Source organism: Mus musculus, chromosome 1 (assembly GCF_000001635.26).
Source record: "Mus musculus strain C57BL/6J chromosome 1, GRCm38.p6 C57BL/6J".
Classification (NCBI taxonomy): Eukaryota; Metazoa; Chordata; class Mammalia; order Rodentia; family Muridae; genus Mus; species Mus musculus.
The window spans coordinates 72723571-72738193 of record NC_000067.6 but is presented as its reverse complement, the minus strand read 5'-3'; the positions used below and the strand labels follow the sequence as shown (position 1 = coordinate 72738193).

At 46.6% G+C, this 14623-nt stretch overlaps 2 long non-coding RNA genes across 3 annotated transcripts; one reads left to right on the top strand and one right to left on the bottom strand.

Annotated features, from left to right (window-relative positions):
- The first annotated feature begins 394 nt into the window (after nt 1-394).
- Nucleotides 395-10249, top strand: Gm39663. Of its 2 annotated transcripts, XR_003947866.1 has the most exons (4): nt 395-765; nt 1118-3373; nt 7915-8046; nt 9468-10249. It is a non-coding gene; the product is annotated as a predicted gene, 39663 (long non-coding RNA). The 2 variants fall into 2 exon arrangements; XR_865536.3 differs by having other exon boundaries at nt 395-3373.
- Gm51632 lies at nt 10221-11882 on the bottom strand. Its single transcript, XR_003947867.1, has 2 exons — nt 10845-11882; nt 10221-10477 (listed from the first exon to the last, which is right to left on the bottom strand). It is a non-coding gene; the product is annotated as a predicted gene, 51632 (long non-coding RNA).
- Between the last annotated feature and the right edge of the window lie 2741 nt (nt 11883-14623).

Genomic DNA, 14623 nt, shown 5'->3' with positions numbered 1-14623 from the left:
GTCTGCAGGGAACATAAGGCACCTAGACAGGGTGACTGTCTACCCGAGCCTTACTTTCAGCTGTCAGGAACCAGAGAACCCTGACAATCCTGACTGGATTCTGAGAGAGGAAGGCCCAGGATGGCTTGGAGCCAGACAGCAGTAGTCAGTAGTATCTTCTCTGGCAGGATCAGGGCTTGAAAGCAATGGCTTAAAAACTGGGGTTGAAAGAGATTAAAACTCAAAGCCTAAAGCAAGACAAAGGCATCCTAACCTTTCCACTAACAGTCTTTGTACATTCAACCATCACAAGAAGTGAGGTCAGGGGCAGGCTAATGCTTCCACCTGGCTTGAGAAGTCAGGCAGATGCCCAATAAGAAGCCAGCCCCTTTCTCACACAAAGTGAGCCTTATCCTAGAGGATGAACCATCATGGGAGACATCATTTGGACGGGTCAGTCCGTTAGTCAGCATCCATCACATCTAGTCTCTTGGCCTCCTCCTCAGGCATACGTTAAAAGGAAGAGAAAAAATATCTTGTCATGAGGCTTGACCAAACTAAAACTGGTCTGTCTATTCGGAGTTACTGTGAGAAAGAAGGTAAGTGCCAGGTTACCTTGAGATCTTCAGTCAACATGGAAGTCACCAGCAGTGCAGAGCAGTTGGAGTTCCAGGCCTGAAGATCAGAGGCAAAGGCATCCTGCAACTTTCAGGAATTTGAATTTCTATGGGGAGAACAGACTTCAAACGGGCACTGGCTGCCAGAAGAGACAGCAAAGTAAGTTAAGTAAGTTAAAAAAGTGGGACTGCTGTTCAGGGGAAAAGGACAAAGGAAGGGTTTGCCCTATGGGAGGTGTGAGAGGGGAAGGAGGATCTCACTGAGAAGTACAGAGCTACCTGGGTGTAGGTTCGGTGTGTGAAATACCTATGTGTGCAAGTATATGCTATGGTATGTGTGCCTGAGCACACACTGCATATGTGTGTTCATGTGATGTGGCATGTTTGCACATACGTTTCTGGTGTATGCAGGGGACATGCATGTATGTGTGTTTGCAATATCTGCCATGGCTGTGCATATGGTGTGTGTGTGTGTGTGCGTGTGTGTGTGTACACGTGCAAATGTTCTGGCATTTTTACAGTGTGGATAACTTGGAGAAACATTTCTGATGAGAAGTCAGGCTTACAGCTGTGAGATTGGAGCAAGACGCAGAGGGAAAGAAAGGCGTTCCCTAGGGATGGGGGAGTCGGGATAAGAATCTGGACAAAGACCTGCTGGATGTTTTATCAGAACTGTGGTGTTGAGTTGCAGTACAAGTGCTATCCAAATGCCCCGTGCTGCTACTTCATCATTTCCATGCTTCCAGGAAGCAGGGCTTACCATGTGCACAATGTCCAGCCAAAGGGATACGAACAGAGAGGAAATTGCACTGCAGCCTGCATCATCTGTCTGATCCTCCGGGATATTAGTAGAGACATGTGAGTCTTCACTGTCTAAGCAGTAATGTCTTGATTGCGTCTCAGCAGGAAGTTTAGCTCTACAATGAGGACAGAGGGACAGCTTCCTGTTCTCACCGAGCTCCCTGGACACTCCTAATAAATCTCACTGCTCTCCAGCTGCTGCAAATGGTTCTCATGTGCTGACAGGTTATACAGTTCAAGACAGGACATGGGCAGGCGTTTGAGTCTGGACAGTGGGGCGGTGACGTGATGTGGGTGTTAAGGGACAGGGTCAGGAGCCTCCCTGGCCACCCTTCCCACCCCTCTCCCTTCTGCCCTGCTGAAGTGAGGTGTCTTCATCTTAGGCAAGTCATGCCAACTGTGAAAACCGGAACTTCTTCAGAGGAAGAATCAATAGACCCAGAACTGCTTATCTTGCAGATGGTGAGGAAGAATAACGTATCCCAAAGGAAGTTCCTCACATAGCGGCAGGCACACAAAACACTCCCGACGTCAACAACAGTGATGCTGTGCTTACTCCAGGCCACGAGAAGTCTCCGGCGTCTTAGGTATGGTAACTATTTGAATACTCACAGTCTCATAAATCCAGTCTGTATGACTAATGTCATCTTACAGGGGATGAACCTAAGGCTCTAAGCGCCCCCGGAAGCTTGCCTGTGCTCACAGAGCTGAGCATCTAACAAAGGCAGGTTGGCCTCAGAAACCGAGGAAATACTTGAAAGTTAAGGTATTGGTGGATGAGTGGACAAAGATCCTGGACACCTTCGAGCCTTCGCAGGGACAGAAAGTTACCTAGGCCACCGGAAGGTTGGAAATGCTCATCCCAGCACCACAATGTCCAGAAAACAGAGCTAAACATTGAATGCTACTACACAGTCACACACGTGTCACGGGACCAGAGCCTCTCAGTGCCCAGCACTATTGGACTCTCCTACCACTCTGGCGATTCATCATTCCACAAGAGGTGTATCTGGACGTAAGGAAGGAGCTAAGAACATAAATGCACATTTGACGTGTCCGTGGCCCTGTGTAGAAAATTCTTTCAAAGAGAGGTGGCCTTGTTTTGTTTCCAGGGCATTCCTATTTGTGTGTGTCTGGGGAAGTCATTGGACCTGCCTCTCCCTAATTTTTCCTGAATTCAGATATACAGAAGTCTGGGACAGGGGTGACAACTGTGTGGATCAGGACCTATGCCCGGGCCAGGTGGCCACTTCTGCTTCCCAAGCCCTCCTAACACACTCCACGTCCCAGCTAATACTAATACTGGCTAACGCTGCTCCTACACCTGAACTCTGCACCCCTCACTCCAGGATACAGAGAAGCTTCCCACCCGTCAGGACCAGGAGTCCTCGAAGCGCAAGGATCTCATTGGCAGTTGGTAAAAGTCTGGCTCCTGCGCCAGGCAGGCCAGGATCTCGGCCTTCTCTATGTTTGCTGATTACACCCCTAGCTTCCCTGTCCCCCCCCCCCCGTTTCCAGCCTACCAACCAGGACTCGCAACCGTCCCCTTGTGCCAAGGTCCAATGAGTAAAGCTGGGAATTCACATTCTGGAGGAAATGCTCAGTTTGAGGTGCAGGCTGGTCACAGCAGTGACATGTCTCAGATGCCTTCTGCACCGTGCTTGTCTTCAGGCCACAAAGCACCCCTGTGACAGACTTCCTTAGACAGCATCTACACAGACAAGGTTACTGTATACACAGGAAGACAGCAGCGCAGTGCTACATTGCAAAGCAGGCTACACTGTAGAGCAAGCGGCAACGATTGCCTCCCCTGGCGGTCTTATTCCACAAGCTGTTTTGATTTATGGTGCTTGGGTTGCATCTTATCTCCCTTCCTCAGGAGATACTCATCAGTTGGCCAGGACTGTGTCAAGTTCACCTCTCATTCCCATTGTGCCGGAGCACATACATATTCAAAGTCAGAGTACAAAGTCAAGGTAGGTATGTTAAAATGAGGTAATCAGGAGAGAGAGAGAGAGAGAGAGAGAGAGAGAGAGAGAGAGAGAGAGAGAGAGAGAGAGAGATGGAGTTGGTGGCCCATTCCTTTCATTTCAGCACTTGGGAGACAGAAGAAGGTGGATCCTCTAGTTCAAGGCCATCCTGGTCTACAGAGAGTTCCTGGACAGCCAGGACTAAACAGAGAAACCTTATCCCAATCAATCAATCAATCAATCAACCTAATTAATTAATTTTAAAAGTTCCTTGTAGGGGCTGGAGAGATGGCTCAGTGGTTAAGAACACTGACTGCTCTTCTGGAGGTCCTGAGTTCAAGTCCCAGCAACCACATGGTGACTCACAACCATTCGTAATGAGATCTGATGCTCTCTTCTGGTGTGTTTGAAGACAGCTACAGTGTACTTACATATAATAATAAATAAATCTTTAAAAAAAAAGAACACAGTAAAAAGAAAAAGCAAACACATTTTTTTAAAAGTTGCTTGTAGCAGAGAGCAGGAAGCACAGGTTTTGTTAAAGGCCTATGGTGGCTCCTTTATCAACTTCAACTAGTCCATGTCCAGGGCTTTGTCCTCTCAGTTATGGCACCAAACCCTATGAAGAAGATTCAGTTATCCCTGTGTAGATAGCAGGACCGAGGAGCGGGAGGTTAAGGCACCTATCAAAGTTCAGATGCCAAGTTTGTATGGGAGCTGAAGTTAGAGCCCAGACCTGTCTGACTTCCCCAGTAGGAGCAGGCACCCTTTTCTGATCTGGCCAAGGCCAGTGGTAGGTGTGGTCCCAAACTAAAGTGGGGCTTGCATTTTAAATAGTGAGAACATGTATATCATATACAAGTAGATGAAATTATCTTAGTGTGCATGAACTTCTATTCACATGGCCCCGTTTGTTCATTTATGCCATGGACGTCAGCCTTCATGCTTTGGGAGACAAGCTAGGATGTCTGCAGAGAGACGCCATGTCCCTCAGAGCCTGGGATGTGTGCTCCCAAACTTTGGACAGAAGAGTTTATGCCCCTTGCTGTATGTCACTCGGACACTTACAGACAGACAAACAGGAGGGCCTCACAAGCTTTAAGCTTTTCTTACTTCACGGAAAACTTTCCACTTCCACAAAATGGGTGCTTCTAGAGGGGCACACATGTTCTCCACAGTAGGTCCTGGTGTGGGGATGCAGACTTCTGTACGCATGCTCAACCATCTCTAATTTGCTGCTGTCACTAGTTCCCAAGGGGGTTCTGAAGGCATTGCTGAGGGAAGCCACCAGCCTTTGTAGAGGAGGTACGGCAGGCTGGAGCAAGTCTAGAAGCAAGGGCAAAGGGATTTAGTGCAAGGAGCCGGCTTAGCTTCATGAATTCCTTTGTCCCCTTACTCACGCTTTCCTGCCACATCTTGTTCAGCTGTAGACATGCCCGGGCTCCAGGCAGGGACAGGCAAGCTGGGGATGTTGAAAGCAAAGGACCTCCAGGCTCTGGGCCGTCAATCCAGCCTCCACCCTGACCGCTGGGCAGAGCCCCACCTCAGCAGAGCCCTCCTCACTGTGGTCCTCGGTCTCCTCATATGGAGAGCGAAAGGTTAGCTCAGGTGTTCTGACAGGCACACCTGCTCAGAGCTGGCCTTCTACAGATAAATATATACTGTGCCGATGTGGAACACACTGGGCCTCTCCACTGTCTGTCTTCAGGGTGAGTCCAAAAAGCAGACTCCACCCTTTGTGGCATTCTTTCATCTAGTTAGGGCTTTTAAGGACTCGTGTGTGTCCAGCTCTGTGGAGATACAAAGTAAATGAGAGTAAGGTTGACCTTCCTAAACTGTTTTAGGAGCTACACAGTGACCCCAGGCAAGCCGGGTCCCCAAACAGAGGCTGAGGACTCAGTACAGACTTGCCATGCTCCATGTGACTTCATTTCCATGCTTTCATTAAAGCCTCAAAGCACACCTAGGCCCATTTTACAGATAGGAAAACTGAGACTCTGAAAAGTCACCTGGAGGTCAAATGACTGTTGAGAGTGGAACTAGACTCTCAGTGCTGGTTTTCATTGGTTTCTTAAGTCTTTCCTGGTGAACTGTGTCTTCTAGCATAATGCCATCGGGTACCTGTGTGGCTACAGGACAGAGATGATACCCTTCCTTCCTTCCTTCCTTCCTTCCTTCCTTCCTTCCTTCCTTCCTTCCTTCCTTCCTTCCCTCCTTCCTTTCTTCCTTCCTTCCTTCCCTCCTTCCTTTCCTCCTTCCTTCCTTCCCTCCCTCCCTCCCTCCCTCCCTTTTTTCTTTCTTTCTTTCTTTCTTTCTTTCTTTCTTTCTTTCTTTCTTTCTTTCGATTTTATCTATTTGTTTTATATATGATGTATGACTACACTGTAGCTGTCTTCAGACACACCAGAAGAGAGCATCAGATCTCATTACGGATGGTTGTGAGTCACCATGTGGTTGCTGGGACTTGAACTCAGGACCTCCGGAAGATCAGTCAGTGCTCTTAACTGCTGAGCCCTCTCTCCAGCTCACATTTTTTTTTCATATAAGCCCTTCCACAGCAGCAGAAGGACCACTGAACCTGAAATGAAAACATTCCTCCAGAACCAACACTCTCTAGAAGCCATGAGGGTTTTTTTTTTTGTTTTTTTGTTTTTTTGTTTTTTTTTTGTTTTTGTTTTGTTTTTTCCTTCCCTGAATCTCAGTTTCCCTATTTTAAAACCACAGTGAGGGTCTGGGCTAGTATGATGGTGACGACAGCCAATGTTCACAGTCGTGCTCAGCTGCAGCCCTGCATGACTTCTGCACCCAAGCATAGCACTGAACCATGAACCACAAAGCTCAAAGCAGAAGACAGTATCGCCAGAACCATAAAAATACAGAGAAACCCCAATAGATCCCAGTGGTTGCTCCAAATGGGTACCAACCACTAAGCTGAGTTTTAGAAAAAGATGAAGGTGAGAGATGATGCACGCGGTGGTCCCTTTCTCATCCCATCTTCATGTTGGTCAAGTTCTGTGTAGCCTTCGATTACATGTGAATCTTCAGAGACTCGGGGCGGGGCCAACAAAGCTTGAGGATGGTTGTGGTGGAAAGACAAGATCCAGGCCTTAAGGACGGGAAGGATTTAGACAGCGTTACAGGCAAAGATTCGAAGAAAAACTAAAAGACCTTTTAGGGACTCCGGTGAGGTCACCAGTTAGTTTTGATGGGAATTATGAGGAAGCTAAGGAGAACTAGGGAGCATGGGTATTCTAAACGCTGTCAGGAAGTTTCAAATGTAACTAGCCAAACAGACCTGTAAGCTGTAACCCTAGCACTTGGGAGAGACAAACGCAGATCAGGATTTCAATGCCAGCCTTAGCCACGAAGTAAGTTCAAGGCCAACTAAGGCTGTAAGAAATTATAGTTTTTTTTTTAAAACCAAGACAAATAAAATAAAATGTAAGTTGATATCCTAATAGCAACTCAAATCTCTATTTTTGAGTACTACTAATAAAACAAGGGTTTCTTGTAGAGATATTTGACCCTACCAGAACTCTATAAACAAGTCTATGGATGACCTGGAACATCTTGTAACGCCAGAAAAGAAGGAAGTAATTTTTCAAATCCTCAAAATTATCGTCATTGTGACATCATGGTATATATTTTATTTTATGGTTCTTGGCTCACAACTCCCTCGTTAGGTATGGGAAAAGAAAGTAGGGTTTTTCTTTCCAAGTGTGGGGGGAAGCCCTAATCTGCCCCTCCTTCTTGTCTCAGAGGTGTGTACCGAGAAGTGACCTGACTCGCTGTGTCTGACGGCAGGCCAGAAGAGCCTGAGTGGGAGTCTAGGTGCATGGAACAAATGCAGCACGGGGCTACGGAAACTGCACAGGCAGGGCTGGCCTCTCCACCCAGGCTCCCACAGCCCCTTTGTCCAGTCACATCTCTCCCTGCCCCCATCATACTTACTCAGTGATAGCTTCACCAAGATTCAAGAGCACTGCGCTAGGAAGCTTGGAGGTAGCTAACCATGCAGAGGAACCTAGGGGTGTTCCACAAATGGAAGTCCCCTGTCCTGTCTCCCACCTCTCCCAAAACATCTCCTTACCTGCCCATGGGTCTGACCGGCTCCAGGAAAGATGACTAGGACATAACTGGGCTGGCAGATGCTCAGCTGATGCCTGCTGTGAGCTTCATTGCTTACTCGTTGGTGAGGGGACACTTCACAAATTAGGGGGTCACCCAAGTGATGTGTGTTGTGAGCAGATAGTGGGAGAAACTTGATTGGTTTTTTTTTTTCTACATCTTCATTGTTGTCAAGACAAAGGAAGCCAAGAAACTGTCAAGCCTGAGGAGGCATGGCGAATAAATGTAACATAGCCTCCTGGATGGGAGACGCATATAAAATGACAGAAAATCCGATGCCAGAAAAATAACATGCAGTTCTTTGATAGTTTAACACTAGCCTTTACTGGAAGAAATACATTTTACGGCCTTTTTCCAGGGCAGACATCCAGTTATTTGTGCTTTGCTTTCAACTGTGTATATGCGACAATTACTTACAGATGGGACCCGTGGACAGAAAAGGACTTTGGGAAAAACTAAGGCAATCTGAGTAAAGTATGGATTTTATCACCCCGTGGCGTATCAACGCTGATTCGCTGATTGTTGACACATAGAGCATGCTAATGTAAGAGGTTAGTAATGGAACACTGTGTTCATGGGGGGACACTGGAGAACTTGGTGAACTGTCTGCTTAGAATCCCTTTTCATTTAAATTGCTCTAAAATGTAAAGCCAACTGAAGTAAAAGAACACTTAAAAAAATACCTCGTGGCAACCATGAACAGACCACTTTGTTAGAAAATCTGTGTGAGACTCCCACCCCAGAATCTGCCCCCAAGAGCCAGCGATGCCTCTTACTTAAAAGGGTAAAGCCAGCCTGCGTGGGCCTTAGGACCTGCCTCACAGCGAGGCTGTGGGCAGGACCACTCTGTCCTTGAGCCCATCCTTGAGCCGGGTGTGGAGCTACCTAACTGATGGCTCCATCTGCCTTACTGAAGTGCCCCTAATCCAAACACCCCAACTCTGAAACCCTCTAAAATCTGAAAGGTTTGGGGTGCTTTGGTGATACCAGTAGTGGAAATTTCCACACCTGACCTCTCATGAAAGCCTTGCAGCTAAAATTAGTGCATAAGGTCCCCTTTGAGTTGTGTATAAAACATGTATGTGACACATAGATAAGTTTTGTGATTCATTTTGAGCCTCATTCCCACAATCGCTTCTCATGTACTATTATGGGCGGGAATACACACAATGTGTAGACCCCAAAAGGGGAGGTTGGGCAGACGAAGATAAATCTATTCACAGGTAGAGAAGAGGACTTACTCTCACAGAAGAGAAGCCTCATGGGCTGTTGGCAGGTCTGACTGAGACCTTTGTGGACTTGGAGAGTTGTCTTCATGCAGGCTCTACATTATGACAAACACATCTAAATGCAGCCATGGTCGGGGCTCTGAGATAAATCAGTGGTTAAGAGCACACACTGCTCTCACAATGGACCCAAGTTTGGTTTCCAGCACCCGTGTTGGGTAACTCACAACCACCTGTAACTCCAATGCCAGGGCATCTGACACCTCTGACCGTCATGGGGCCTTCGTCTGCACTCACATGCATGGACCCATGAATAGGCCCAAACACTAATTTAGTCCACACAGTCCCTACAGCATAGTTCTAATATAGCACTGTTAAAGAACAGGATCCACCCCTCATAACACATGCTGCTGCTGCTGCTGCTGCTGGAGATGACAGGAAACCGAGTCACCCCTCCTCTGTCTCAAGCCCTGCAATAAAGTGCTAAGACAGGCTGCCCCTCCCTCTTTCTACACTTCCCACCAGCCTTCTTATGACTCCATAAATCACCAAGGTTCTACACAAACCCTGTTTAAAGGCCCCACAGAGAACTATTATCAAGTAAGACAAATGTGGAATTGGGAGGGTGCCGGAGTGGGGGGCCGGGGAGCATGGAAGAGATGGGCCTTAGGGGCTACTGTAGGTCTGATTCGAAAGGAGAATATAAAGTGCCAGGCTGATACCAAACAGACTTTGCTTTCCTACAGCTGCCTTCTTACCATCTTTGGAAGTGAACTGTGGAGGAGAGGTAAACGAGGGGTGAAGTTGGGATTGGTCAAATGGATGAAGGTGAGTTGAAGCTTGAAGCAGCCAGATGGCCAGCACGTAAAACCTGGATTCATGGTCACACCTTCTCTTTCCCTCTAGGGACCCAAGAGAGGACTGCAAATCACAGCAGAGTCTGTTTTCCAGGACAGGGACGAGCACTCATGGCTGTGTGACCACTTCCACCTCAGAGAACGCAGGAAGCAGAGCCAGCCAATCAGATGTGCACTACCTGTCCATTATATGTATGAGGGCCGATGCATTATTCATTGATGACATCTGTTTAGGCAATTAATGTGTTCCTATCATGTTCAATGCTTTACAAGGGCCTGTTAAACCCATATAACACAAACCCTATGGGCATGGGGAAAGTGACATCACTAGCTCAGACTATGCAACCGAACAACACTAACAAAAAAACCTGCACCCATACGTCTCTCTCTTTGCTGAACATTTTATTAAGCGTGCTACACTTCAGCTTTAGTTCTCAGGGGAGAGCGTGCAAATGAAGATGGCTATGATTTCCACTTTACTCCAGAGAGACTGAGGATGGGAGACGTTAAATATCTTCTCAGAGTCACATGGCTAGGGCAAAGCAGATTCAGGAAAGCCCAGGAGTCTAGCTTGAGCCCGGTCTATAAGCAACTGTCTTATCAACTGTCTTCTCTCTCTCTCTCTCTCTCTCTCTCTCTCTGTGTGTGTGTGTGTGTGTGTGTGTGTGTGTGTGTGTGTATCATGTGTATGTGTATGTGTGTGCACTTGCATTCGTTGTGAGTATAACACACATGTGCAGGTCAGAAGACAACCTCGGGTGTTAGTCCTCACTTCCCTCCTTTTGAGACAACGCCTGTTCATTGCTTTCCCACTGAGGACGGCAGGGTAGCTGGACTGTGAGCTTCCAGGGATTCTTCCTCAGGCTCAGACCGTTGCACACTTTCCCCAGCCAGGAGCACTGTTTGGAGAGGTGAGGGGAAGGGTCAGTCTTACAGGTGGGCCTCAATTCCAGTTCCAGGGATCCCAAAGAATAATATGCATATTCTTTGACAATCCATACATGTACATTATGCAATGTATCTTCATATCTACCCCCAATAATCCCACTCCATTCTGAACTCCCAATGTCTCCCTCCCATTTCATGTTTTTGTCTTCTCTTTAATAACACACTGAGTCCAGTTAATTCTTCTCACGCATCTGACTTTCTACATGAGTTCACGGATTTGAACTCAGGTCCTCACACCTTCACAGCAAATGCATTTACCAAATAAGCCAGCAGTCCAGCCCCCTTAGCTGTCTTCGGATTGTTCTCACAGGCGCTTACCACAGAATGAGACAAATCTTCAGTTGAACTCAAGTTGTTCTCAAGCGCTCTGTGCCTCCATTATGACTCCGTACCCCCCTGGGACGGTCTTATGGAGAAGGCAGTACTGACTCAGCATTGTGCATCTCCTGCTGTCCCTGTGGGTGGAGGGTTAGGGCGGGCTTTCGATCCCCATTCAGCCAGTGAGGGATCTGAGCTGAGCAGGAGTGAAGAAGCTTGTCACTGCAAGAATTTAGCTAAGGCTAGAACTCACATCATCAACTGCAAGCACCAAGCAGAGAGGGAACCGGGAGTAGGGCAAAGCTTCAAAAAAAATATCTCAAAGCTGGGCTGGAGAGATGGCTCAGTAGTTAAGAGCACTGACTGCTCTTCCGAAGGTCCTGAGTTCAAATCCCAGCAACCACATGGTGGCTCACTGTAACCACCATCTGTAATGAAACCTGACGGCCTCTTCTGGTGTGTCTGAAGTCAGCTACACTGTACTTATAATAAATAAATAAATTAAAAACAAAAACAAAAACAAAAAACCCCCAAAGCCCAGCCCCAGTGCTGTACTTGTTGAAACAAGGCTGAACCTTTCCATAGCCTCTCCAGACAGTGCTCCCAACTGTGAGGGACCTTTCTCATTTAAATCACCACAGTCTCCAAGGTGAATTTTTGAGGAGGTACATCAATTCTCAGCAGCAACTGACTTACATGACCACAGGCTTGTCTATGCCTACTCTGTATTCCTGACTGCACACTGAAGCTCACTTATAAGAAGACCTATCCCCATAGCATTAGGTGAAGATTAAATGAGAGAATCTGAGTTTCTTTGTAAGTTCTAAGAAAACAGAAAGAGATCATTATTTTTCATCCACTAATCATCTTTATCCCTAGCTGGCTGTTCTTTTTAAAGTAGGTACCAGATTTTTCCATTAAATTATCTTATTGGAAGAGAGAAAAGGGATTAGACGACAATGGGTACATGTCTGCACTTGCATGCATGCACACATACAGAGACACATATAGACACAGATACTCAGGAGCAGGCGAGCGCGCATGCGCGCGCGCACACACACACACACACACACACACACACACACACACACACACACACGCACGCACACACACGCACACACACACACACAATCTGTTGACATTGGAAAGTAGGCTTGGAGCAATGGTCCTGAAGTCAACACCAGCCTTGAAAGAGAAGTGTTAAGTTTTTAACCTTTGCCCCACATTACAGAAGGGCATTGGCCTGGACTCGTAGGTAACACAAATATTTTGCACTCCAATGTATTTCTTTGTTCAATATATTTTCCCTGTTCCCTCCGAATCCTCTTCCCACACACCAATCATACTTACTTTTGCGTATTGAACCCTTAAACTTAGAATGTGATTTTTAAAACAAAACAAAACATCTCCTAGGCACATTTTAAAACCTTCTGGGCCCCACATCGAGAGATTCTGGGCTGATTTTGACCTCACAAATCTGTACCACAAGGAAACTTTCGGAGAGACTCACTCCTGTGTTCTTTGTGATCCCTTCTGGCCTTAAAGAGCAACTCATTTCTTGCAAACTGCTTCAGCTTAGTTAAGGCTGTGTACTGTGAGTACCCAACACTCAGCAACTATAGCGACTATAGCGCTACTAAGCAAGACCTCTGAGGTGGACGGAAACTCACCTTCTACCCACTGCGGTGGCTCCCAGCATTGCTTCAGAATTTCAGCCCTCTGTGTAGCTTGGAACTCTTCATAAGAATCAAACTCTAGAAGCATTATCTTTCCCAGATCTCTTTTCTAGACCTACCAGAGAGATTAAATGGCTCTTCCCAATTACAGACCACACCAACACTCATCTTACATCTATTTATGGACTTTATTGTTAGCCTTTCCTCATGAGAGGTCAGTTTTCTCCTTTTCCCAGACTATAGGCTGTGTCACCTCTGTCAGAGAGCTTTCACTATCTGTTCTGGATCATGGGTTATCACAAAATCAGCAGAGGATAGGATAAGGGAGGTGGGAGGCTGTATGAGATGGCAGGGGGAAGGGGAGCGCTCAGAGGTCTGAGTACAAAGGCCTTATCCTAGGATGGGGCCATGGATAGCTGTGAAGCTGATTTTCAGTGAGTAGGAATTTTGACTTTGATCTAGAGTACTTGGAGAAACCATTACAAGAACTGGGCACCAGAGATGCTATTTCAATGTTGCAGAGGATGTTTAGTTCTTTTTCTCTTCCTTCCTTCCTTCCTTCCTTCCTTCCTTCCTTCCTTCCTTCCTTCCTTCCTTCCTTCCTCCCTCCCTCCCTCCCTCCCTTCCCCCTCTCTCTCTTTCTTTCTTTCTTTCTTTCTTTCTTTCTTTCTTTCTTTCTTTCTTTCTTTCTTCCTTCCTTCCTTCCTTCCTCCCTCCCTCCCTCCCTCCCCCCTCTTTCTTTCTTTCTTTCTTTCTTTCTTTCTTTCTTTCTTTCTTTCTTTCTTTCTTTCTTCCTTCCTTCCTTCCTTCCTTCCTTCCTTCCTTCCTTCCTGAGATGTTTAGTTCTTTATTCTGAAGTTGACGTCTTTGGCTGGTCTCATGTAAGTCATCTTTGTTGATGCAGCAGATTGTAATAAATCATATTACCCTTCCCCAATATCCAGTTAACTCCTTGTAAGAGAGCCATGCTTAGCCACATTGTGGAAGTCAAAACCACATTCGAAGGGTGGGCAGCAGTGAGCTAAGAGTCAGTTGTGTGTCACCTGCTGACATCAGAGAATGAAGACAGCAGAGCTCTCATCTAACCATACAGGCACAGAATGTGGGCAACAGACATTTGGAAAGTGTTACTCAGATGTCATCTGCCCTTTCCTGGCTTATGTTCAGATGCCCACATGGCCACTTATGTTACCAAAAAAACCTTTATACTCAACCGTGTTGGCTTGGTAGAATGTGTGTGTGTGTGTGTGTGTGTGTGTGTGTGTGTGTGTGTGTGTGTGTATCCTCTTTAGGAGTCAGCTTGGTGTCTATGAAGTAAAGGGAATAATAAAATAATAAAAATATCAAATATTAATGCTTATGGGTCAAGCTCAGTATTCTTTAAAACTATCAGTTAGTTAATTTGATTTATATTCTGCGTTCAGTTTCCACTCCCTCCCCCACTCCCAGTCCTTCCTTCCCCCATCTCTCTCCTGTCCCAACATTCATCCACTCCTTCTACATTTCTTTTCAGAAAAGGAGAGGTCTCTCATGGATACGTTCAGATGCCCACATGGCCCTGGCATATTAAGTTGCAGTAGGACTAGGTGCATTTTCTCCTATTGGAGACAAGGCAGTCCAGTAGGAGGAAAGGGTCCCAAATGCAGGCAACAGAATCAGAGACATCCCTTTCTCTCACTGTTAGGAGTCCCACATGACGACCAAGCTACACAACTGTACTATATGTGCAGAGAGCCTAGGTCAGTCCCATGCAGGCTTCTTGGTTGACTGCTCAGTCTCTGTGAGCCCAGGTTAGTTGATTCTATAGGTTTTCTTTCTTTTCTTTTTTTAAAAGATTACACACACACACACACACACACACACACACACTCACACACAATGTTGTTGTTTCCAGACACACCAGAAGAGGGCATCAGATCCCATTACAGATGGTTGTGAGCTACCATGTGGTTGTTGGGAAATGAACTCAGGACTTCCAGAAGAGCAGTCAGTGCTCTTAACTGCTGAGCCATCTCTCCAGCCCCTATAGGTTTTCTTTTGGTTTCCTTGACTACTCCTCTGGCTCCTACAATCCTTCTTCCCCTTCTTCTGCAGGATTCCTCA